Source organism: Watersipora subatra, chromosome 10 (genome assembly GCF_963576615.1).
Source record: "Watersipora subatra chromosome 10, tzWatSuba1.1, whole genome shotgun sequence".
Taxonomy (NCBI): domain Eukaryota; kingdom Metazoa; phylum Bryozoa; class Gymnolaemata; order Cheilostomatida; family Watersiporidae; genus Watersipora; species Watersipora subatra.
The window spans coordinates 39,264,064-39,290,803 of NC_088717.1; the positions used below are offsets into that span (position 1 = coordinate 39,264,064).

At 36.5% G+C, this 26,740-nt stretch overlaps 1 long non-coding RNA gene across 1 annotated transcript; it reads left to right on the forward strand.

Annotated features, from left to right (window-relative positions):
- The first annotated feature begins 23,512 nt into the window (after positions 1-23,512).
- Positions 23,513-26,346, forward strand: LOC137406406 (uncharacterized). Its single transcript, XR_010979866.1, has 3 exons — positions 23,513-23,750; positions 24,203-24,361; positions 25,366-26,346. It is a non-coding gene; the product is annotated as an uncharacterized lncRNA (long non-coding RNA).
- The last annotated feature ends 394 nt before the right edge of the window (positions 26,347-26,740 follow it).

Sequence of the window (26,740 nt, forward strand, 5' to 3'; positions counted from 1 at the left end):
AAGCGTTTTGTGGCGATTTTCGTCCAAATTAATCTGTCTATTTTTGTATATTCCGATCAGATGGGTAAGTTTTAAGATAATGCCGACGGTTTACAAAGACTTGGTAACATAGTTAAATAGGCTTAAATGTGTTTTGTATCGCTATTATACTTTAACGACTCTCCAAAATGATGGTGGAATTTTATGATAAAATTTTTAGACAAGTGTTCATCTCATTGTTGATTAATTTTCATAAGTTGTGTGCACATGCATTTATCATAAAAACTCTCATACTTCGCTTCCGCTCATTTGTTCATGGGATAATTTTAAATATTATATATACATATTTGTATACTAGTTGAATGTCCGGCGTTGCCAGGGTAATTAAAGTCTTTGCACAGAAATTCATTTGTATTTAAAATATAACAACAGTTACTGTTCTAACTTTCAAATTTCATATCACGAGAAAAATGTTTTGTGCAGGTCTAATAAATTAAGAAAAAATTAAACAACTGTAAAAGTGTTTAAATGTAAAATAATTAGCAAGTAATAGCTAAATTAAGTCTATTTTGCTACAATCACAATAAAAGATGATTTTGTAATGACACAAATAATACAAACTAAAAAAACAAAATAAAAAGCCTGAATATGCTGAGTTAATAATAACAATTAGTGCATATAGATGTGTGTGTATGTGTGTATAGAAAAGATTACTGTTCCAGCAGAAGCTATCCATCAAAACTTTGAATATGACGATACTAGTACCTCTCAATACCGGTACAAATGTAAAAAGAAGATAACAGACTTTCTTTGTCTGGTACTTTGTCTGAAAAAATGTAGAGGCTATTCCTACTCAAGATAAGTATTAGTAAAAGTATTAGCCGTTACCGATTTAGCAATCGAGCCTTACAAAAACAAGAAATAGAAGTGTAACGATGCATTTCACATTGAAACGGCACATTTGAAATTACTATTTAAAAAAATAGGTGATGGTAGCAAAATATTGATTTTTAAAAATTTCCAGAAAATAACAAATGCAAAAGTTAATATTAGTTAGTAATCAAAAGTGCACATTTAGGGTGTGCATACGGTATATGATGAGAGCGATAGAATGCCAAGGACTGCATTGCTAAGTGGTTAAATGCGTGGTTTATAACTTGCGGTTGCAATCTCCATGAGTTCAAGTCCAGCGCCAAGCGAGCTTTTCATTCCAAGATTTTCACAGCTATAACTGGACGCACAGATAACAACAGACGACGATAAACTTCGAGAGTTGTATATAAATAAACTAGCAGTGCTGCCTGGTGTTGCCCAGATATTAAAAATCTGCTTATAAATTAGAGTTGCCTGCCACTTACTATTAAGCTGGCACATTACCAATCGATAACTTGAGTAAGCTTACTAGTAAGACCTACCCCTCTCCATGACGTTATGCTATCATGCTGCATAGTAACGGAAAGCAGTAGCGTATTTGCTCCCATAGAGTGACATAGATCGCCGATTGAATTCATCAAGCGTGTGGGGCTGAATTGGTACAGTGTCAGACTGGTGAACTAGAGGGTCTGAGATCAGATTTTCTGCGTTACGGATTCTTTAGTGCAAGATTTTAATAGCAATAGATGAAATGACACACATACAAACTTTAAGAAATGCTGTAAAACCTCTAATTGACCGCCACCCCCAATTGACCGCCACCCCCAATTGACCGCCACCCCCAATTGACCGCCACCCCCAATTGACCGCCACCCCAATTGACCGCCACCCCAATTGACCGCCACCCCAATTGACCGCCACCCCCAATTGACCGCCACCCCCAATTGACCGCCACCCCCAATTGACCGCCACCCCCAATTGACCGCCACCCCCAATTGACCGCCACCCCCAATTGACCGCCACCCCCAATTGACCGCCACCCCCAATTGACCGCCACCCCCAATTGACCGCCACCCCCAATTGACCGCCACCCCCAATTGACCGCCAGCCCCAATTGACCGCCACCCCCAATTGACCGCCACCCCCAATTGACCGCCACCCCCAATTGACCGCCACCCCCAATTGACCGCCACCCCCAATTGACCGCCACCCCCAATTGACCGCCACCCTGAGAGAAGGGTGGAAAAATAGACCGTCACATCCATTTGACTGCCACTTTGACATTATTTGATCTTTACGAGCCCATAATATCAAATGATCAGTAGAAAAGTGTACACAAAATCGTATTAATAATGAATCGTTAATATCAATAATAAGTAATTCTCTTGTTTGATTCCAAGGCTTTCTGGTTTTTTTCGTTAAAACTTTGAAGGCAACACCGTAGCAATAATGAATAACGGTCTCAGGCTAGCAGTAGTTCTTGTTTAAAACGGTTTTTCTACTTTGAAGTAGCCCACATATAAAAAAGGCTTAAATTTACGATGGTAGATGAACTTGTAAAGCAACGCTATAGAAATAATTTCCATCTCCGGCTAATAGTGGTTCCTTGCTTAATTAATAAGTTTGCTTAGTAAACGTAACCTTTGGTCCAAAACTAGCTGTGCCACCTGGCGTTGCCCAGGTAATAGAAGTCTTTCGACAGAAAATTGATTTGTATTCAACATATAACAACATTTGCCATTCTAACTTTCAAACTACATATCATGAGAAAAGTGTCCTGTTTTATAAAAAATGAGAAATAGTGAGAGTTGCTCGCTATTAGCCAGTTTAATACGCAAAGCAGTTAGGTATTTGCTCTCATATAATGACTTATATTGGCAATCTAGCCATTCGATTTCGGTAGTCTAGTGGGTAAGGGGTCATACAGGTGAACAGCAGATCCAAGATCGAATCTTCTTTGATGCGGAATATTTATTCCAAGATTTTAAGATCTATAGCCAGACAATCAATCCTACAAACCTACATACGACAAACTTTGAGAAATATCTACAGTGAAACTCGGATAACTCAAACTTCAAGGGACCGAGCAAAAGTGTTCGAATTATCAGAGCGTTCAAGTTATCAGAGCACTGTCACAAGTCCATGTATTTACTTATTTATTAGTAGATACATGTACATATACAATCTATAATATAAATCAAAAGCACAAATGGCTTGTTTCTATTTAAATGCTTCTAATGTAAAGTTTAAAAGGTTTTTTATCAAAAAGTATAGAGATTTTTCTATCATTTGAGATTGGTTCGTTGTTTGAGGTGATGTTATTGCCAGGACGTTTTTTAGATTGAAATTGGCAAAACTTGATCGTTGTTGAAATGCTCAAAAGAAAAGACATCTTCTTTTGAGCGTTTTACCCACGATCAATTTTGCCAATTTTTCTTCAAGTTTATGCAAAGATTACCTCACTTTACCTCGCTTCCGAAGGGGGATCGCTACGCGGATGTTTGGTATAAATCAAATTTCACCAAACCTTTAGAAAAGTCGTTGACAAAAATATTTTGCCAATGGTGGTAATAACGACGCTTATGAATTACGAAAAGTTGAGGTTTACCTCTATGGCTTGGAATAAAGTGATTTTCTAAAGCGATAGCAACCGTTTCGGTAGCCGTTGGGCAAAAAAAAGTTCGAATTAACAGTGTTGAGTTCGAGTTATATAGAGCCATTTATCATTGCGTGGGAATAGACCAATCAAATCCATTCGAGTTAACCATGTGTTCGATATATCCGAGGGCGAGTTATCCATGTTTCACTGTATATAGATATACATAGATACTATTACGCCTAGCATTAAAACAAATGGTGTATATGTAACCACAGGCTGAATGCCTGGTGTTGCATGGGTAATAAAGTACTCAACCAATGAATTTGAGTAACTTAAGCTAGTCTAAATCTTTACTATAGTAAGAGCCATGTCTGTTATGTTACGCATTATGTTCTCACGAAGTCAATCATGATCTTTAAAGGTGGTAGTAGTGACAATGGTATTTTTGCAAGCGCTGTAAATGTGCGTATTTTGACTCGGGTATTGACATTGACCACAAATATTTTATAATATAGTAATGTAACCGCTTGGCCTGGTGAATAGCATGACTGTCTGCAGATTCAGTGGTTCCGAGTTCAATTCAAGTTCAGTGCAGATTTTTCATTCTCATAACTTTATCATTATAAGTGGACAGACAGATGACAGACAAACACTGACATTTATATATACATGTAGATTTATCATAGTGCTCCAAACTGTGGAATGCATTAAACAAAGTATTATGTAATGTTATAAGTATACTTGCTCCAATATATGACGACTTCAACATAAGAATTGGATATCGAAATGGATGAACTTTGTATGTCATTGTTTGATGAGATAGCTATACTTCCTTAACAATACCTACGTGAGAAGGCAAGTACTTGCTATTAAACCCACTTGGTATGATACAAAACAGCAGCATTTGTATGCTATATAAGTATCCGTAAGTTTTGTATATTTGCATACTTAGATGTCTTACACTCACCAGCCATAATTAAAATTTCATCGATACTTTAAAATCAAACTTAGGAAAATTTAAAGTTCACCCATGACATTTCCCAAGATGTACACGTTTTTAACCAGTCCAAGTTGGCGCTTCCTGTGTGTTGATGAACATCACAGTACAGTGCACCCTAAGGATACGATGACCCTGATATACGATTTTTTCACCTTACAAAGTGGAACATGATGATTTTTTCACCTCACCATAAGAATTTTATTTCACCATACGAATTCAACAAAATTTTCAAACCAGTTCAAATTTGACAGCCGGTGTGCTTAGTACGTATGTAAAAATAAAAAAGACACCGCAATTTTGTTCGCCGAAAATATTTTTACAACACCTGTAAAAGACACGATGTCTGATTTCGCTGAGTTTAGAAATTCTTGCGTGTAAAATGGTAATATTTTCCCTTCAAAACTGGTAGCAAGACTGGAGTTGCGATCTCTTCGAAAAGAAAGATTCGGTGGTCAGTCAGACAACTTTTCTTAACCTGCTAACAAAAATCCACTTCAATATAAAAACAGCATTGCTAGGGCTTTCTTGCCGAATTAAGTTGAAAAAGGTTTCCATGAGGCCGACTAAAATTATATTAAAAACAAAAAAAACTAATAGGCAATAAAATTTTAGTGATAAAAAGTTGAGACTCAGTAAAATAGATAAAAAATACATACTAAAACTTAGCTTCAAGTTTGTGTTTAGTATGCTGAATTTATTTAGAGTGAACTAGGAGTTTATGTTATACGTCTGTCTTGAAGGTAAGAACTCTGTACGATATGCACTACAAAGCACATTGCGACTTCACATTTTAATCTAAATCATAACCGGAATACAATAAAATTACTGTAGGTAACTAGAGTTACTAAGGTTAAACCATAATTGTCACGTACAACTTTTATCGTATTTACTAGGCAAATCAGACACGCTGATTCCGATTTTGTACCCAAAATAATGATTGGTCCACTAACTTTCAGAGTGATGAAGGCTTTTTTATAGCGTTTTAATATCATTCTCGAAAGCAACACGTTCGGCACAACAAGCTCCGCCCATAAAGACATGACGTAACCTATCTTTTTAGGAACAGAAGTTACGCAGAGATTTTTAGACCGATTTAGAGTAATAGAGATGGGTGTTTTAAAATCCATTATTATCTAAACTCAGCCTTAAAAATAATCTGAGTCTTTTATGAAAGGTAGATAAGCCATTTAACATTGCATATTTAAAAATTAGCTAAAAAAAGCGCGATAACAGCGCTAGCTTGTGATAAAAACAATGCTTTTTGAGCTCATTTTTTTCAGTGTTCAGCCTATTTAAACGTGTAACAAGCTACGAGTAATTTTAAATAGCTTATATACATTTCATAAAAGACTGAGATTATTTTACAGGCTGGAATCAGATAATAATGGGTTTTAAGATACCCATATCTATTATTCTAAATCACACTAAACATCTCTAACTTCCGTTCCTAAAAAAGCTAGGTTTCGTCACATATTTATGGGCGGAGCTTGTAATGCCAAATGTGTTGTTTTCGAGACGGATATTGAAACGCTTTAAAAAAGCCTTAAAGGTTGACTTGCAACAAAATTCACATTACCGTTATTTGATATGAAAAGATCCACCATGTCTTACTCTGTTGTGTTGTAGGTGCCAAATATGTGGAAAGGTGATTACAAGCTCTTAAAAGCTCAAAAACGAACAGAAAATCGCAGCCACACAAGACCGCCGTAGTTTGGACTCCCTTTCCAAAACGGCTCAAATGTGATGTAGTTGTGAGAGATGGTTTCTGTTTACACTTTCATGCAACCTTATTCGTCGAAATATTTTCACAAATATACTTCACGCATTCAATAAAACTATGTCTATTGTTCTTACGCGTCTGTTTTATCGTCATCGTAATGCTGTCACTTTTAGCAGTATATCTTATAACTTACCGTAAAAATTTGTTTAATTCTTTAGCCTTAGCTTGAAGGAGTACATATCATTGTCTGATAATCATGACGAGCCTGTTGGTCACTTGTGATAATCGAAAAGTGCTGCAGAAATTATTTGCGAAGTATGGGGTCGCATGATCAGATTACAACATGCCGATTAGACCAGGCCGAAACAAAACTGTAAAGTAGCGAGCATCTATATTTGATACGGGGTCTTCGGTAAAACCCGAAGTGTTTGTCATAAGCTAGTGCTACGATAAGTTTTATATTGAGCTTTTTATTGGTCTTTCAATTCACGTGAGAACATCACGTGACAAGACAATAACCAAATTTCATGACTACATCATCGAAATAAAGAGATTCCAATCTACGGCGGTTTATCGTTTTTGAGAGCTTGCAATCACATTTCCACATATTTGGCACTTACAACACAGCAGAGTAAGACATGGTGAATCTTTTGATACCAAATAACTGTAATGTGAATTTTGTTGCAAGTCAACCTTTAATGACTTTGAAGGTTAGTGGACCAATCTTTATTCTGAATACAAAATCGGAATCAGCGTGTCTGATTTACCTAGAAAATACGATAAAAGTTGTACGTGACAGTTATGGTTTAACATTCTATTTTGTTACTAAGTTTTAATACGCAGTTCGTTCAGCAGTAAAAGAGAGACTTCATTATCACAGATAAAGTTGTACCACTAACAGTAATTACCATTATTAATAGCAGATTACAAGAATCATGGACTGTTTTGTTACTAGATGCACGGTATGTCAGTATGTGAATATATATACATGTACTGTATATCTTTTTTCCATAAATACAAACAAATAAATACATCAATTTTTATATTTTCTTTGCATTATATTTATATTTGCATAATAAAATAAACAATTATCGATGCAACACAGAAGATCTGAATCGGATTATTTTTCAATAAGAATCGGTATATCGGATCGGTATCTGAATCGGCTGGTGAAATTAGAATCGGGGCATCCTATTCTATACCCTTACATACGACTGTTTCACCATATGATGCCAACCCTGGAACGTATTAAAATCGTATCCTGAGGGCGCAATATCTGCTTTACGCTATCAAGATTGATAAAGCACATGCTTAATCCATTTTTGTTTTACCATTTATGAAAACATTATATTACGGGTGATATCTTCTTGTATCAAAAATTGTCTACCATATTTAGTGATTTGTGATGCTACGGCTCATTTTTGGCAAAATAAGGATGATTTTTTGTGTACTAAGTTCATTTTATGAGCAATATTTGGTACACAGAGTCAATCTTGTATTGTGACAATTCCATCCTAGCAATTTCTCTCGAGCTTGCTGGTGTGACACAAGTCCTCAGCTACATTTTCACCAATCTTATAACTTGTCTTGAATAATGGCTGACAATTGTTGAAATAACCTAATAATAACCTAAATAAAAGTTACCTATCTCACACCATTAGCCCCTGCGTCTGTTCTGAAGGTAAGAACTTCATACAGTACTATACATAGCAATGTGACATTTTATTGCAGATCATAACACTAAACAGGTACTTGTTTTGCTTTGGTAGTGACTTACAACATTAAAAACACAGTTTTTCATTGTAAGATCTTGTTTTTGGTGGTTTTTATAGTATGGGAAAAAGAAAAATAAATTGTAACAGGAAAAGAGGAGAGGGTGGTCACCCCTAATCCCATTTTTGTGGTCTTAGTTGGTCAGTACAGTAAGTGCAGCAAATTTAGTGAGTCGCTGCTTCTTGGTTACATACATCTCTGCTCTTGGTTGCATCTATTTATATTTCTGAATGTAAAACAGATTTTAATAAACTTTTTCAATGATCTTCCAGCTTACGCTATCGATCTGAAGTGAGAGTCAGCTTTAACTAGACACTTATTATAAATACGAGTTCACTTATCCTGAATGAGTATGTCTCATGCATAAAAGTGGTCGCTACCAAAATATTGGCTAGTTGTTCGCTATAGCTGTTTATTAAATAAGCTTTACAGCAAGTGAAAACCAGGCCGATGACAATCAACTATATACTCAAATACCAGAGCTGTGCCAGAATTATTGATAATTCAAATATTCAAGACAAATCTATTTGTAATGATGCGAGTCAGTTTTTGTTAAAGCTGTTCAATGTCTACCTGCACTATGCATTCGATTTCAGAGTTGTTTTCTCCTGAAAACTGAATGTAATCGAATCTTCATTTGTTACTTTGGTTTACTCAGATGGGCATTATGAACCGCATAGAATCGAGAAAGAGAAGACAACAAATGTCTCTAGAACATTTTCAATTATATTAATATTAGTTAACCAATACAATTTGAAAAATATTATCCTCTTTAAAATTTAATGAATCAAAATCACATTAATCAATTTAAAAACAATTGAATAAATATAAATAAAAAAATTACAATATGCTAAGGACAAATATAATCAATGAAGATTACCGTAAGTCCTCATGCTCAAGCAGCGCGGCTTGTGCTCACAAACAGATGACTCACGAAGGAAAAAATAACCCTCCAACAAGCCGCACACGCCCACAGGCCGCGGCTAACGACTGAGGTTTTGTCATTCTTGACTCCTTCGGGAGCGAGAGTGTTGAGACGGGTTTCGCTATACTCCTGTCCTCTTGAATAAGAAAACAGGCTACATCAGTGCATGTGAAAAGAGTTTTCTTTTCCTTCCAAGTTCGAATTAAAATTCCTGAACCCTGGCATCAAGAATTTACTTGCCATGTCTAAGCTATATTTTTATTGCGCTGTTAGAGGGCTCCATGTATATGGAAAGATGCCGATCAAAAATGAAAAGGTGTTAATAGCCTATGACTGTGGAGAGTTAAACATACCTCATCATCTTCATAGATAGAAGGTTCGATTGGAATTTAAATTTTTTTTTTTTTAAAGTTTCGCACTCAGTTTGGTCCATAGTTTCTGCTTCGATGTCAGCAGGTATTATTAACACGCTCCCAACCACTTGTCTTTCACTCGTGTGTCACGAATTCATCTCGACTTGGAGCGATACATTTTTCTTTAGTTTAAAGTATTCCATAAACATGACCTTGAAAATAAACGAGTAGGTCGCCAAAACCCCCGTACATAAAAGTGCATCATGAATGCGATTCTATGGTTATAGCGCGGGAGCTGAGCAGAGACCGCATTTATCGAGAAGCCTCACTGAGCCCCACGTAAGTTTTAAAAGAATGGCCTTTAGCCGCGGTCTATGACCTTGAACCAAAAGCCGCGCCCAACGACAGGCTGCGCGGCTTGAGCATGAGGACTTACGGTAATGCCCTAATAAGATATTACAAATATAAGTCTCTTAACTACAAAACATCACATGAGTTAATTTGGCAAGAGTCAAGACTATTGCTACAATTTGGATGAAAAAAAACTCTAAACACATTTGCTGACCGATCAATGCTCTCACAAAAAATTTGCTTAGGAAGCTGCTGTTTGGGCATGCGCAAAGACTGAATTGAATCGTGATGTGCAATTCGGTTCATATGCAGTTGTCTTCTTCTTCTGCATTGGTGAATCTAGAGAGAACAACTCTCAAAAGACTGAATGCACTCGAATCGTTATCCAGCATTAGTTTTTGTTAATCTAGGCAAATGCAAAGGTGATTTGAGAATTGATTAAAAAGGACAAGTTATTGGATTTAATAAACAAATCAATTTGCTAACAGACATTTTTCAAGCAGTCCTCTGGAAGATCATTTATTGGTACATGTAATCCAAACAGCTTAGTTGTTTTGCAATTACCAACAAAATTAGTTCGGTTAAGACGATGCTGGTAGCAAAATGAAGATGAAATGGCTCGTGAAATGATTGTATGTTATACATCGAATATGATCACATTATACATTTGAAATTTGAATAGACGACAAATCTATATCAAATCTTGCAGTGAGCAAATCAAAATTGCAGTGTGCAATTGCATAAAATTAAAAAAGAAGGTTCGTTGTTATTTTGCATTGTATAAAAAAGTATTTTTATTGGGAAGCCTGTTCGTTTCAGTTTTTGTGTATAACACTAGCATATACTAGTGTTGGGCCGGTATTGGGTTATCCGCTCTTACCGATACCGAGGGATTATCGGTATCCGAGGAAACCATTCATTTTCGGTATCGGCTAGGTATCCGCGGCCGGTTTGATATGATCGGTATTTATCCGTAAAAGCCTATCGGTATATGGTTATACGGATATCCGGAGAGATTTTTAAAACGCTTCATGACGAACATGCCAATCTGAACATGCATTGGCGAACAAATTCAACGAAAATTTCCACGCTTACTGTATCTACTATTATATTACGTTACATTGATAATGCCACCAGCCTCGAAGGTTTGGGAGTTCTACACAGATGGGAGGACGTATAAAGACTCTAACGGGACTGGACTCTAATTGGACTGCGTATAATTATGTGATTACATTACCTGATTACAATATGTGATAGTAAGATTTTTTAAAACTGTTTCAGTATATTTAACAAAGAGAGCCCATTGCCATTATCTATCTGTTCTTTATTATACATAACGTTTGTATCAATAACGATATTTTTAATAGAATAAACAATAAAAACATCTATCATGAAAATTATATTTCCATCTTTGTTGGCTTTTTAAAACAAGGAGTCTCTTTGCCGTAACAATATACTGCTGACTAAAGAATGTTTTTTTGCACAGGCTACTTTTTGCACAACGATAAAAATTGTTCGAGACAGTTATGATTTAAAGTTTAAACCATTTAAAGACACACTGATAACCACATACCGAACAATAGTACCGACAATACCGAACTTTCTTAGTTGGCAAAGGATACCGAAGATGGTAAATACCGAGGATACCGATACCGGAAAAACCGATAAAAATGTGCAAGGATATCCGATCCGGCACTAAATTAGATACCAGCCCAACACTAGCGTATACACACTACATTGATTTCCGTAAATTTACGTGTTGTTGCGCAGCCACTGCATGAGTAGATGACGGAATAAGAATGTATAGTAGAAACGCATTGGCATGGTTATTAATTAGCTTAATTACAAGTCGGGAAGTCGCGCAACTAATAGTTTAGTTGTGCGTGTGCTTATACAAAAACAGAATGTATAACTAGTCTGAAAGCTTCACTGCACTGGTGTACCTATTGTAAAGGAGACAATTTCGCCTTACCCTTGGGTTTGTTTAAACCATAACTGTCACGAACAACTTTTATCGTATTTTCTAGGTAAATCAGACACGCTGATTCCGATTTTGTACTCAAAATAAAGATTGGTCCACTAACCTTCAAAGTCATTTAGGCTTTTTTAAAGCGTTTCAATATCCGTTTCAAAAACAACACAATCGGCATTACAAGCTCCGCCCATAAATATGTGACGAAACCTAGCTTTTTCAGAAACGGAAGTTGGGAATGTTTAGTCCGATTTAGAATAATAGAGATGGGTGTCTTAAAACCCATTATTATCTAAATCCAGCCTGTAAAATAGTTTCAGTTTTTTATGAAAGGGATATAAACTATTTAAAATTGCTCGCAGCTTGTTACATGACGTTTAAATGGGCTGGACGCCGAGAAAAATGAGCTCAAAAAGCGCGGTTTTATCACGAGCTAGCGTTGTTATTGCGCTTTTTAAATATGCAATGCTAAATAGCTTATCTACCTTTCAGAAAAGACTGATATTATTTTTAAGGCTGAATTTAGATATTAATGGATTTTAAAACACCCATCTCTATTATTCTAAATCGGGCTAAACATCCCTACGTAACTTCTGTTCCTAAAAAGCTAGGTTACGTCAAGTATTTATGGGCGGAGCTTGTTATGCCGATCGTGTTGTTTTCGAGACCGATATTAAAACGCTATAAAAAGTGCTTCATTACTCTGAAAGTTAGTGGCCTAATCTTTATTTTGATTATAAAATCGGAATCAGCATGTCTGATTTACCTAGTAAATATGATAAAAGTTGTTCGTGGCAGTTATGGTTTAAGTACCTCTGCAGCTGCCATCATTAGTATTAGTTTATATACGAGCTACTATCAACCACTTAGCAGGAACTACACGTCGGAAGTATTTGTTAATAGCCTGTGGTTTCATAACGCACTACGCAGACATTATGTTAATAATCAATCAATCATATAAAAATTGTCGCTCGTGCTAACTCTCTATAACGAAACTGCTAGTTTGGCATACTTCCAAAATAGTTACCCGTTGGACGCACAAGCCTGACAGGTCTAGTAAAACGGGTGATGCGTGAAGATTTTAGCCATCACGATCACGCGTGACGCCGAGTGATGGCTAAAATCCCCAGGGGTTCACTCTCTCCTATTCATCCCAAGGGGCTAGTCTGAGATGTTATAAAATGCACCCTTTCCACTGACTTACACACTAATAAAAAAACTACCTCTTATCACTTCATCACCATAGACTAATTGTCCCTTTTTTGCTCAGGAATATTCATGTACCAAGTTAAAAAAAACATACGCTTTTTTATGAAAACACTCTAGAGTGTCAGGCCGCCGAAAAACACCCCTAAACGTGCTTTGTTTCGTCGAGCCGTCGGGGATGAATAAAAGAGAGTGAACCCTCTGGGCTAAAATCATGCCAAATCGTCATAAAAATGCTCCCCATGGCTTACCAGATGCATTTTGAGTAATATCAACAAACCAGTGATTTTCTTTCCAAGTTTAAATTATTTTCAAGCTAATACAGTTCGAAGGTTTTTTAAGTATGTGTGAATATGACTCCTGACAATGTTTAAGAGATTTTAAAGTGTTTTTAGCTAGTTTTAATACATTTTGGACCAATTTTGACCCTCATGCATTTTTCTAGTTTGTTGAATATTTCCTCCAACTAGGAAAATGCATGAGGGTCAAAATTGGTCCAAAATGTATTAAAACTAGCTAAAATTGTCAGGAGTCATAATCACACATGCTTGAAAAAAAAACTTCGACCTGTATTAGCTTGAAAAAAAATTTTAACTTGGAAAGAAAATCACTGGTTTATTGAGATATTACTTAAAATGCATCTGGTAAGTCATTGAGAGCAATTTTATGACGATCTGACATGATTTTAGCCATCACGCAGCGTCACACAATTCTTCACGCATCACGCGTTTTACTAAACCCACAAGCCTGATGAATGAATCGTCAAATTGATTCATGAAATCCACAAAAACCCAATATACATGCAAATTTATCTGATATTTGAGACGGTATTGACTTTGGAAAACATGTATTACCAACTTTACACTAGTGGAACTGTTTTATGTTAGGTTAAAACCGCTGATAGTACGTTCGTTTTAACATACGAAAGGCTGCGTCGCCTTTCACAACACTCGTAGTACAAGTACCCTTATTTGTTAAAATTGTCATTCTAAATAGTTAGTCGTCCCATGCATGTCCCTGGACGTACTAATTGCAAGACAATGGTGTGAAATATGTGAATATCTGAGGCTTTCCTGTGATTAGCCTTTATTGCAGGAGTTGGCTCTCAAGGAAAGCTAGGGCTTTTGAAAAGCTGGCTTTTAACAGGAAAGCAAAGAGACTATTTAAAGGTCTCGCTATATAAACGGGTGTGAACCAAATAGTTGGAGAGAAGCTTCAGTGAGAAGAGCAAATGAGCCTATCTACTGAGTTGTTATGTCTTTGCTGACAAAAAATCTGTGTGTGGTCGTTTGTGCATAAGAGTGCATCGTTTAGCATCGTATTTGGCTTGCACACAGGTGGCAGTAGGGACTGCTACGAGATTAGTGACAGCATTCATTGACAGCAGACAGTCACAGCATTCATTGACAGCAGACAGTGACAGCATGGTGGTGGTTGAGCTTGGTGACAAAGGGGAGATTGGTGTGCCATCGCCGCAGCTTGGTGTTGCGTAAGAACACTTCTGTTGGTTTATTACAAAAAATATTTATAAATATTTTATTATATTGTGTTATTTTGCTATATTCTATTTTATTATTATATTATTATTATATTTTGTTTTTATTATCTAATATTAAAAATAATTAAGCCCTACCAAGGCTCATGCAACTGCAGAACCTACTTTAAGTGCTGGTCACGCTTGCTATATGTACTGTAACAATCTCCTTAGTTGTATTTTTTTGTTGTTTGAGCCTGGATCAATTTAACAGAGCCATGCTGCATACGTTTGTGAATGTGAGCTAATCTTTGCAAGCATTCATGAGCTAAATGCATGAATGCTGGCGCTTGTTTGCCTGTTTATCGTTAATTGAGTATATATAGTATGACTAGCTGTGCTACCTGGCGTTGTTCTGTTGTTAAAAATCAGCTTATAAACAATAAAAGGTAATGAGAGTTGCCTGCAATTTGAGAAAGCTTACTAATAAGAGCTACCGATTCTCATGACCTTACACCATCACTTTGCGTCGGGATTGAAAACAGTAGCCTATTTGCTCCCATCTAGCGACATATATCGCCTGGCAAATCTATCAAGCTCGTATGGCTTAGTAAGGTGGCAGACTGGTGAACGGGAGGTTCTTAGATCAAATCTTCTGCTATTGCTAAATAGCTATAGATGAACATATACAATGACAACAGATACTCTACTGAATTAGAGCTGATATGGTTAACAACAGTCTTTATATTTATGACACTGTACTTTGTAATCAATAAAGCAATAAAAGTTAGTTATAACAATCTATAAAAGAAAACATACAAACACTCATGTTAAAACTGACAAGAACTTATCATCTTGAATATTAAAAAAAACTAAACTGTCATGATTACACCACAATCAGGAGAAAAAATAAGCTAAGCTGTTTTACACTATGTGTTTACTTACAATAAAGTTCCCAATTGCTCTCGCACCAGTATATTAGAAGAGTTGAAGTTTATAAAACACTTATGCTGGTTAAAAGTAAAATACAACAATATGCAGCACAACTTGCTTGCTGTATGTCTCACATTCAACTGCCCTACCGTAATTAACGCAAAGCTTGCTATGGTTAACACCCAAAAGCTAAAAGATTATAAAATGTTGCTATATTCTTGCTAACAAGTGAAACAAAGATAAACTCATAATAGAAACACCTATTATATACTGATACACCGGGAGGGCTAGACTTTACCAAGATATAGCAAAAATTCAGGTAGTAAGATGCCAGTTGCAAACCGCTTGACCTGAAACCTGAATTAATAGAAATAAAGCCTATGTCAGACATGTCAGTCAAGTATACAATAAATAGAAGTTCGTCCAGTCTAGCTCGAGGGAAAAAGGGTTAATCGCATGCAAACGTTAGAGATAACTACACATCAGTACTTGACGTTGGGACTTATAGGTTAGCTAACGATACTTTTACGACTCATCTATGGGAACCAGCAAGGCTATCCGGTGTACACCTCTCGTTATTGTTACGCTACCCGCTCCTTTGTACTCATTAACCCTCTCGCCAACTCTGAAATTCTTATAAGTCAACTCTACCTTCCTCACCCTTCCATCTCGTCCACGAAAAGCAGTCTTCACCCAAGCCACATAATACCTTCCTCTAAGGGAGTTACTATCTGCAACAACTACCACATCTCCCTCCTTGAAGTCTCTACTACCTTTATGCCATTTAGGTTGAAAGACCATTGTAGGAACACACAAATCACTCCAATGCTTCCAAAAAGTCTGAGACACATGTTCTATAAGAGGAAGGGTTTGCTTCGTAGTCTGAACATCTTTCCAGTTACCTAAATTTCTGGACATTGATCTTCCTAACAATAAACAGTTGGGAGTTAGAATTGTAATGGTTGAATCACCACTAGATAAAGATCCAAGTGGTTTCTCATTCAGAGTGCTCGCAGCTTCATAGCACACTGTCGTGAACTTGGTTAGAGAAAGTCTCTGGTTGCTCATTGCAAACCTAAAGCATCTTTTAGCAGCTTTCACCAGACATTCTACAGCGCCTTGATTCCATGGGCTATCTGCTGGTCAAACACCCATTCAAGGCCTTGGCTCACACTAGACCTATATATTGAAGACTTTTCCATTTTCTCCCAAACCAATTGTAGTTCTATCTCGGCTCCAACAAGTTGACTTCCAGGATCTAAATAAATCTTGTTAGGCCACTCCCTGATGCTAGTAAAATGCAGCAAAGCTAGTATAAATGACTGTGTGTCATATCCAAAAACTCTTTCTATGTGCACAGCTCTAGAAGCTAGGTCAGAAAAGATCACATCATAGGCTTTTCCTGTAGTTCTTCTTTGTACTTCTCCCCATACGCTGTATGGTCCAAAGAAATCTATCATCACCGTGTTGAAAGGAGGAGCAGACTTTAATCTCTTTACCGGAAGAATTCCCATTTCTTGTATAGCCATTTTAGAGTCTCTTAGGCGACACAGTTGGCACTTGTTTCTTATAGCTCTTGCTATTTTGGCACCTTGCGGTGTCCAATAGGCTTGTCGAAAGCGTGCAAGAGTAGCATCTCAACCCCTATGTCTTCCATCTTTGTGCGCATTTCTCATGAGTAGAAGTGTTAATGGATGTGATGAAGGTAATAACACTTGCAAATCATTTCCTACCAATTCAGTCTGAGGAGTGTGCTCCCAAAGTCTACTGCCAACGACACATAAACTTGCACTAGCAAACTTTGTGTTGAGTCTTACATATTTGTTTTTCTACTTGTCTTTCATTTCTTCTCGTAGTTCCTTTTGCGCATCCCGAAGCAATAACACCCTAGCCTGTTTTTCTTGAAAAGAGTAAGTGTGGCCAGTAACTGGGCACTTGGAACATTTACAATTACTACACTTTGGATTTACTTCTGTGCCCAACTCTTCACCTTCAATAAATCTTTCCATTTTGCATCGTGCTGTTATGGATGGTCTTTCGAACAGCATATGAGAAGCAGTAGGCGTAAACACAAAAAAAGCTCTGCACTCTATTTCCTCTATCACTATTTACATGTACATCAAGCAAAATTTTGAGACTGGTCTTCTCCCTAAGCAAAGGATTTGAACCCTGGAGACACATACCAAACTCACCTTCCATAATGATTAGATTAGTTCCTGCTTTAGCGACCTTTCTCTAAGGATGGAATCCAAAATAATCATTTCCAAGTAAAATGTCGACTCTCTTAATTTCCTGTCTCGATAGTGCAACTGAGTTGTAATAGGGGAACAGCTTTTGTATAGTTTGCGTGTCTAACTTAGATATATCTCCAGTGATGTCGTTCATGCCGAAGGCGATTATTTTCACAATCTCTCCCTTCGAACTGAGTAAAGAAACTTTATACTTGCATGTCTGGTATTGGCTTTAAATATTTCCCATGGATGTAACTTCCAACGTCATGTTAGAGAGCCGAATTGCCTTCAATCTCTTTGCAGCTTCATGAGTTATGTAAGACGTGTCGGACCCACCATCAAAAAATAGAGAAGTTTTGCGAGATGATGCTCCAGGGGCTTCCACGGCCATAATAGGTAGAAAATCTACACTACTGTCTTGATTTGTTTGGTAGCCTCTTGTGGTGATAGATTTTGAATCGTCATGCTTGTTTTTTTTGGATTCGTTGAGCAAATTAGTTCATGATGCTTATTTCCACAAAATCTACATACATCTGTCTTTTTACATTTACCACGCATATGACCGCCAAGGCAAGCAAGACAAGATTTGTTTTTTCTAAGTTTTTCAATTCTCTCATCTAAAGGCATAATCAAAAATATTCTACAATCTTCGGTTTTATGTTTCACCCTATTTCTAGTGTGAATAACACAATTGCTAGGTTGCGATAAATAATCGCTTGATCCAGCATCAATACTTGAGTGAAACACTGTCTTCCTAACATTACCATCTGCTTTTTGAGTTGATTGTCGCTCAGCTAAGAGCATAGCCACAGATCTTTTTTGTTCTAGAAAGTACATGAAACTTGAGAATGGATGAACCTGATCCTCAATAGGAAGTTTACTGTAAGTGTGCATCCACTGCTTTCTTGTTTGAATTGGAAGAAGATCAGTCATGTTGTCTATGTGGGCAATTGTAATAGCCTTCAACTGCCTTACGTTTCCCAATTGGCTATAACACAGCTCAATTTCATTCACAAACTGTACGAGCCCTCTAAAATCCTCATTTTTCACTCTAGTGAGCTTGCTTAGTTCACTATAGACTGACTAGACTGATAAGCTTAGCACAGTCAACACTCTCCAAACGTTCCCACATCCTAGCATAAGCATTGGGCTGTGTAACTATTATAGCTCGAATACATTCCAATGGTCTATCTCTCAAACTCTCTTTAAGGGCCCAAACTCTCTCCTCATCACTTGAATACTCGTGCTGTCCGTATCTCTTCCAAATAGATCTGAACTCTGCCCACTTCCTCCTATTACCATCAAAAATAAGGGACGAAATTTTTTTTAATCTAGTTCTGTAAAAATTCAAACGAGAGGTGGGGTCTATGTTGCTAGTAAGGGTGGCGTTATGAGCATGCTCAGGAGCGTTGTCAGCGTACGTGGCTACTATTGACGTGTCAAGACGTGTACTGTCATTGGTCGGCATTAACGTAGACACTCTAGTATTCCAATATTCGCGTGAACAAGCGTCACTAGTATTGGAATGATATTGATTGGAAGGAACAGAAAAGGGTATGGACAAAACAGTTTCAGAATTTGTAGGGTCAGTCACACGTAAAGTACCATTAGGTTTGTAAAAGGTGTTTGTTTGGTTTTTTATGTCATTAGAACATGGCTGAATTACTGGCATCCTACTAGCCTTTACAATACTATGTTGCAATCTATTCACCCTAATCTCCATGTCATTAACTAGAGAGACAGAAAAAAGAAAGTTTAGATAATTGAGCTAACATAAAGTTGCTCTGTGCAAAAAGCTGTCTCTTTTTGTAGCATCAGTTTCAGAATCATTTAACACGAAAGTATTTGACTCAATAGTGCTAATTAGCTCACTCAAGTAGGTGTCAATATTTTCCATCAGCTGAGCTCCTTGGTTCATTAATGTGTTTTTTTGGAACTCCCTCACTTTAGCTGTGCTAGATCTATAGACCTCCTGTGTCTCATCTAAGTATTTATGTAAGTCCTTGCCTCCCACTATCTTATGCTTGTCATATGTAGTATCAGTGTTGACCAGTTCCGTATACATTACATGTTGGGCCGACAACTCTGACCATTGCTCATAGAGATGGTCTACCAACTTATTTGTACTGATAAGATTTTCTTCTCTGATAGAGTTTTCTATCTTTTTTACTGCAGAAGTGATGTCAGCTTTGCTTCCAGATCTTGCCTTCTTTAATGACTTAATCTCTTCTTCTAAGCCAGGTTCCATGTCTGCCAAACTTTATTAGTACTGTACTGGATTAGAGCTGATATGGTTAGCAAGAGTCTTTATATTTATGACACTGTACTCTGTAATCAATAAAGCAAGAAAAGTAATAAAAGTTAGTTATAACAATCTATAAATGAAAACATACAAACATTCAAATTAAACTGACAATAACTTATCATCTTGATTATTAAAAGAAACTAAACTGTCATGATTACACCACAATCAGGAGAAAAAATAAGCTGTTTTACACTATGTGTTTACTTACAGTAAAGTTCCCAATTGCTCTCGCACTAGTATATTAAAAGAGTTGAAGTTTATAAAACACTCGTGCTGATTAAAAGTAAAATATAACAATATGCAGTACAACTTGCTTTCTGTATGTCTCACATTCAACTGCCCTACCGTAATTAACGCAAAGCTTGCTATGGTTAACACCCAAAAGCTAAAAGATTATAAAATTTTGCTATATTCTTGCTAACAAGTGAAACAAAGATAAACCCATAATAAAAACGCCTATTATATACTAATACAGATACACACACCAACTTTGAAAAATATATGTGTAGATGTAGACTATTACGCGCTTTTAGTTCAATACAAAGCATTACGCTGTCCATAAAACTGAGGTTGGGGCAGTTACTTTGACCTTATCTACTATATAAACGGCAATTGTTGTCTGTGTGTGTGTCCAGCTTACAGAGTACCATACTTTTCGGACTATCAGCCGCTACTTTTTTCTGATGATTTGAGCCATGCGGCTTTTATAAGGATGCGGCTATTCAGTGGTTGTTTCTTTCACCTCTAAGGTGCATTATCAGTAATCTCTGGTTAGTGTGCCTCTATACATAACCTATTCATCGTTTTTACACAAAAATCATGTGATCTCTGGTTAGCGCGTCTCTTTACAGTTCCCAACGGCACTGTTCCGTTTTAAACAACAAAGTGGCTGCAATGTTAAAAAGACTGTCCTGAGGTCTGTAGCTTATACAGCTATACAAATGTATTACTCATTAAATGAAATATATTAATGAGTAGTAATTTACATGCAATTAATATTTACTGCCACCGTGTACCGAGAAGGTCAGGTAAACGTTTGTTTCTTGCAGTCACTGGAAAAAACGCAGTTCTCACCTACTAAACTTCTACATCAAAAAGGTAAGTACTTCTTATTCAATGTTGTAATGTCTATGAATTGCCACACTCCTAATACATAACCCTTTCACTTGCGTCCAGGTACAAACTTAGCTATCGGCCTACTGCCAGCCATTTTGCCGATATTGCTTCATATGTATACAATATTTTTTCAATTTCAAACTCCATCTAAAACGTTTGTTTTGGTTATATATTTTATTTTGCCAACATATTAACAAGCACTGCTATGCAAAACATTAATTGTATCTATACTTTGTGCATTTTAGTTATCTGTGTAATTACAAAAATCTGAATCGGCTATAATGTCATCAGCATAAGTAATTGTTTTCTAACTCGGTGGCGTTTTCAAAACTTACACAAATAATGTTCTTTTAAGCTGGAAATTCTCAAACAAAAATTTAAAATTAAATTATAGGCTAATTTTATAGAAAAATCTTTGAATAACACTGTCACTACCATAAAAGTCTTAAAGATCGTTGGTTATGTTATCAACAAATAATCAAATTCAGTTACTAGCAATTGCTGGGAAAGTCGCAAAAATGTGTTTACGGCGGTCGACCATAGAAAACACATAAATATGTCTACTTCAGTGAAAGGGTTGAAAACGTTGGATTTGCCACTGTTTGTAATAGTAAACAAGTTCATTTCCTTCCACAGCTGAGTTACTTTTACTTATTTTTTCAGCTACGAGCACTACAGAACTACAGCTACTACAGAACTTGCAAGGGTACTGCTACTTCGCTTTACTTACTAAATTTCTACATCAAAAAGATTAGTACTTCTTATTCAATGTTCTATTGTCTATGAATTGCCACACCTATACTACTTAAAACGTTGGATTTGCAACTGTTCGTGATAGTAAGCGTGTTCATTTTCTTCCGCAGCTGACTTGCTTTTACTTTTTTTTCCAGCTACGAGTACTACAAAACTACAGCTACTACAGAACTTGCACGGGCAATCCGAGCATTGCGATAGGCGACGGTGAGAAGAAAATATTACAAAAAAGCACACCATCTCATTCACTTTTAGAAACGCTTGAAGCAGTATAATGCCTCCCAAAAAAACCTAGAACAGATTGATTCCCGTAGAAAAAGACCGAATTTGCAAAGCGGGAGCTAGATGAGCAGAAACTGCAGAGCAAACACAGCTACACCTACAATGAAACAGAATAGCTACTGCATCTGCTAGAAGTGCAGAAACTGCAGAGCCGACCCAGTAGCGACTCAAATGGCTCAGAGCATCCGCTACAGCAGCCAGACGTTCAGAAACCTCCGAGCAGATGCAGCAGTGACAAGGACATGATGCACTAGCTATAACAGCTGCTCGGCGAGCTGAATTTTCAGAGCAGATGTAACGGCAACAACAGCAAGATGCACTAACTACAGCAGCTGCTACCAGGCGCCATGAATGGGCAGAAAACTTTGCACTTGACTACACTCATGCAACACAGTATAGGGCCAAGTTTTTTTATGGGACGAATGTCCAAAAATGCTCCAGATGGCTAGCCTTATGTTGGAAAGGCGAGAGGCCATATATATAGTTTATATAGTAGATTTTATTGATAATAAATTTTATCAACACAACCACATTACTGCTGCACAGTTTGTATATACCATGTCAAAACACAGGCTATAGACGAAAAGCTTGTGAGTCATGATTAGTGTTTTAAGCATGTAGAAGTCTCAATTCAATAAATGCTGGCGATAGCTTAGCAGTGCAATAGCAAAATATTTTTTAGAATTTCTTAAAATATGTAAATCCTTTCAATACTGCCAGTTTGAACAACTTTAGTTTGCCTAGCAATGTCAATTTCATTATCAGTTCTGTGTACAAAATTAGGGCAACTCTGATTTGAGCGGTTCGAGACTGATGCATTGTAGACTAGCTGTAAAACACATGGCATATTTCTATTGCTCCAACATTATTGACATGTACGACTGCATAAGTGTATGCAGTCTGATCAGCACAAAAATTTCAGTAAATTGCATATTTGGAGCTGTTTTACAGCATGAAAGACAACTCCCAATAAAACTATTGCGTTACGTAAATCTGTTCCCGAACACGGGTAATGCAGCTAGGGCTGGAATAAATATGTCCGTCAGATTACAAGTGGTTAATGAGATTTTCCATTTGCCCTTTTTATAATACATGTATGCTCATCTGCCCATTTTCTATAACAAAGAATGGCAAGAATTAATACAACTCGCAAAGTGCTGCAAAGCATAAGAAGTATCTTTATAAAGCTGAAAAACGACCAGATGTCGACCTGTCACAGGAAAGAATTTTATACGAAGAGGGAAATATACAACTAAGATTCCAAGCCAAGTGGTATAAAGAGATACTATCAGATGAGTAAAGATACACTACTATATTATGCTGGCGATAAACCAAAGTGGCACCCTACCATATCTAGCGGATATTATGAGCATAAACAGGAAGCAGTTTGAGAAACGTGTATGGTAAGGGCATGGGTAGTAGGATGAGAGTAGACACAAGGCCTAAGTTTAAAAATTACAACAAACCTTCAACAGCCAATCTCAAGATTACTGTAGATGGTAGAGTATATCTCACTTTCAGAGATGTTAAATGTAGATGGTAGGTGTCATTCTACTAGATGGTAAAAGTAGGTAGTAAGGAGCGTGTCACCCATTGAACTTAAAACCCCTGGAATGGCAAGAGGTCATTCGCGAGTACGGAAATCCGGTCGACGCCATTATCAGTTAATGTTCAAGTTAATTTCATTGCGTTCAATGTGAGAAAGAAATCTAATTTCAGATTTAACAGCTATGGAAGGTCACGAATACACCGCTCAATCAAAGGAACAGACTACTGAGATTGCTACTAATAATTTATGTACGAGAGATAAGGGTGTAGGTGCACAGTGCTATTGCTATTGCTATTCCATGAACTGCAAAAACCGCAAGAATGGACTTTTAAAGGAAAAGGCATGACATTTCACAAGTGAGTCACTTCTACTACTAGTTCTATTACTATTGCTCAAGTCTATGACTACTAATAGTTGTGCTACTACTAGTTAGTACTGCCACTAGTTGGTTCTACTACACTAGTCACTGGGTGAGTGAGAGGCGATCAGTGTCACTACTGAGTGTACGAGTTTGACTGTATTTTGTCGATGACTAGATAAATTTATAAGCTAGTGAGTGAAATGTTCTTCCTTCAGAACGAAGGTTTTTTATTATTTAAATTTTGAATTTTTTTTATATTAATATTTTGGAACTACAACCCATTAGGTTATTTCTAAATATTTATATTTGAAGGAAGTGTTTGTCGTGCTTATAATATTATTTATTGTTGTACCTGGATCTAGCTAGCAGCAAGGAGATAAGAGTAATAATACTATTGTTATTACTACTGTTGCTAACTAACTACTACAGTTTCATTTTAATTTTTAGATTTCCAAACAAAGCAACTGAGAACTCTCGTTATTTACAATGGTATCGCAACCGCAGAAGAGTGAATAAGCCTGATCCTTGAGCACTTATCTGCAACGAACATTTCAATGATCTATGTTTTGACAGCAGGTTAAAACGTTCGACTGAAGCCATTTAAAGGTAATATTTTTCAATGTTGAATGATACTTTTCAATGATTGAATTTAAAACCATATTGTCAAGCACAGTGCTGCAAGGTTGCTCAACTTAAAGTAGCTATATATATATCTAAAAAAAATTAGAAACCTCAAACAGCACCCAAAACAGTGACAGCTGCCACAGCAAGTGCCTATAAATATGTCTGCAGCTTAGCAGTTGTGTGATCTGTTCTCTGTGATTCTTCATCTTCGTTTCTGGGATTTAATGTCCAACGCATAAATTATGCTGTCCTTTTTATCAAATGTTAACTGTGTAAATGTTCTTTTCACTTCCTAATTGTTGTAATAAAACTACATCATACTCCTGCAAATCATAAATTCCAAATTGATAGCAATAACTTTCAATTTAGAACACAAAACATCTTTTTGGAACAAAAAAAATCAAAAAAGTTGGTTTAAATAAAAAAAATCAAATAAAACAATAGAAATCGATTTTTTGATTTTAAAAAAATCATCGATTTTTAACAACCCTGCCTACAACTCAACAGGGTAAGACATGGTGAATCTTTTCATTTCAAATAACGGTAATGTGAACTTTAGTTGCAAGTCAACCATTAAGCTTTATGCTTAAGATGGGTGTGAATGACTTCCAGTGAAAATTGCTACATTTTCATTTTACATAGCGATATGGTAGCATTTTGAGCTGTTTTATTTTCATTTATTTTATTAGTTGTATTGTTGTTTATTAAGGGTACTATGTTTATGTGAATAAGACATTCATTTTTGTTGATTTTATGTAATTGTTATAATTGATGCTTTTGTTTAGGGGGTTGGAATAATAATCCTACTGTTAATCCTACTGTTTAAGGCTACCTTCGCAAACTTATCATCAAATGTAGTGCAGAATCAGATGCTAGTAAGACAGGTAATGTTACTGCTCAAAACGAGATTCTCATCATACAGGCTACTCCAGAAGTTGATCAGTTTGTCGAACTCAATGATTTCAGATGTCAAATTTCTGTTATAGGTAACAGTATAGTCTATATAGCTGGCTACATTGTGCAAAAGCTAACTAAAGTGCTGTCGTGACATTGGCCGTCAGTTGCTGGTTACGACTAAGTCAAATATCCAGTACCGACATCTCTATACTCTACTCAAGCTACAAAACAATGGAGGATTGGTGCGTCCATCAGACGATGTCATCAGGATCCTGCTAGTTGCAGATCAATATTTTCGTATTCATACAAAGCCAGATCCACTCCATTGTGTGGTGTATTTTATTAGTAGTGTAAGGTCTAGTGATGTGTTATGCTTTGGGAAACACCTTACGGATATGGCAGATGGCATATCCAACCACTGCTTCATTGACAAAAAACCTTATTGAGTCGTTTTATGATCTCCGACAGCATCATTATGCTAAAATCCTACACTCAAACTGCAAGGTGCATCTTTGTGGCGCACAATACTAAAGTAGTACTTTTTAAAGGCCAGTAACAATATAATCACTGTAATATTCATCTGCAGCTGTTGTTGTGCTGTTATTCCTAATCTAATTTAGTTCTAAGAAACTGATGCACCTTGGCTCAATATCCACTTCAATACAAATCTCCTTTTACACAGTTTCTGTAACGTGTATGTATAAGTTTAATCATCTGATTACACTAATTCCTGCATTTCCTTGTTTGCATTATTTTGATTATTCTCTATTACAAAGGTTTTTAATTTCTGTTTAGTTGTTGCAGTAGTTCATTCCATCTTTTACAGATAGTGTACTGTATTATACATATCATACATTCATAAGCTATTATCACTTAAATCTTGAAAACAGTTTCTGTTTTGGCAGCATACCTATGTGTTGTTTTTATCGAAATACTTCATGTGCTAAGTTTTTCCATATGCATTTATGCATATGTAATATAAATTTTAATATAATGGAACAGTTGTTATTTGCCTGAATATATCATTTGCTGGGTTTATGCATTTGTAATACAACAGTTTGTATGAGTAACATGGTCCACAAAAATCTATTATACATCTACTTATCATTTGATATATCCTACTCCATATGTTATAAATAGGTTTTCTTCTGTCAGGGCACTCTAAACGTTGTGTTGGTGTAGCTTTCATTAACACCCAGCTGGAAAATAACTATTCAACATGTATATTTCTGTCATTTTTCACCGTTTGTTTACAAACGGAAACAGCATTCGATTAGCTCTACAATATGGCGCACACGTTACGTATTATTATCAACGAAAAAGTCACGTGATTGCCATTCCAGGGGTTTTAAGTTCAATGGTGTCATCCTATGGGATTATAGATGTAAATGTTAGGGGACTGGGCACTGTAAGAGATTGTAGATGTAGCAACCCATCGAGTTTCCGTCTTGTTTCAGTAGCTAC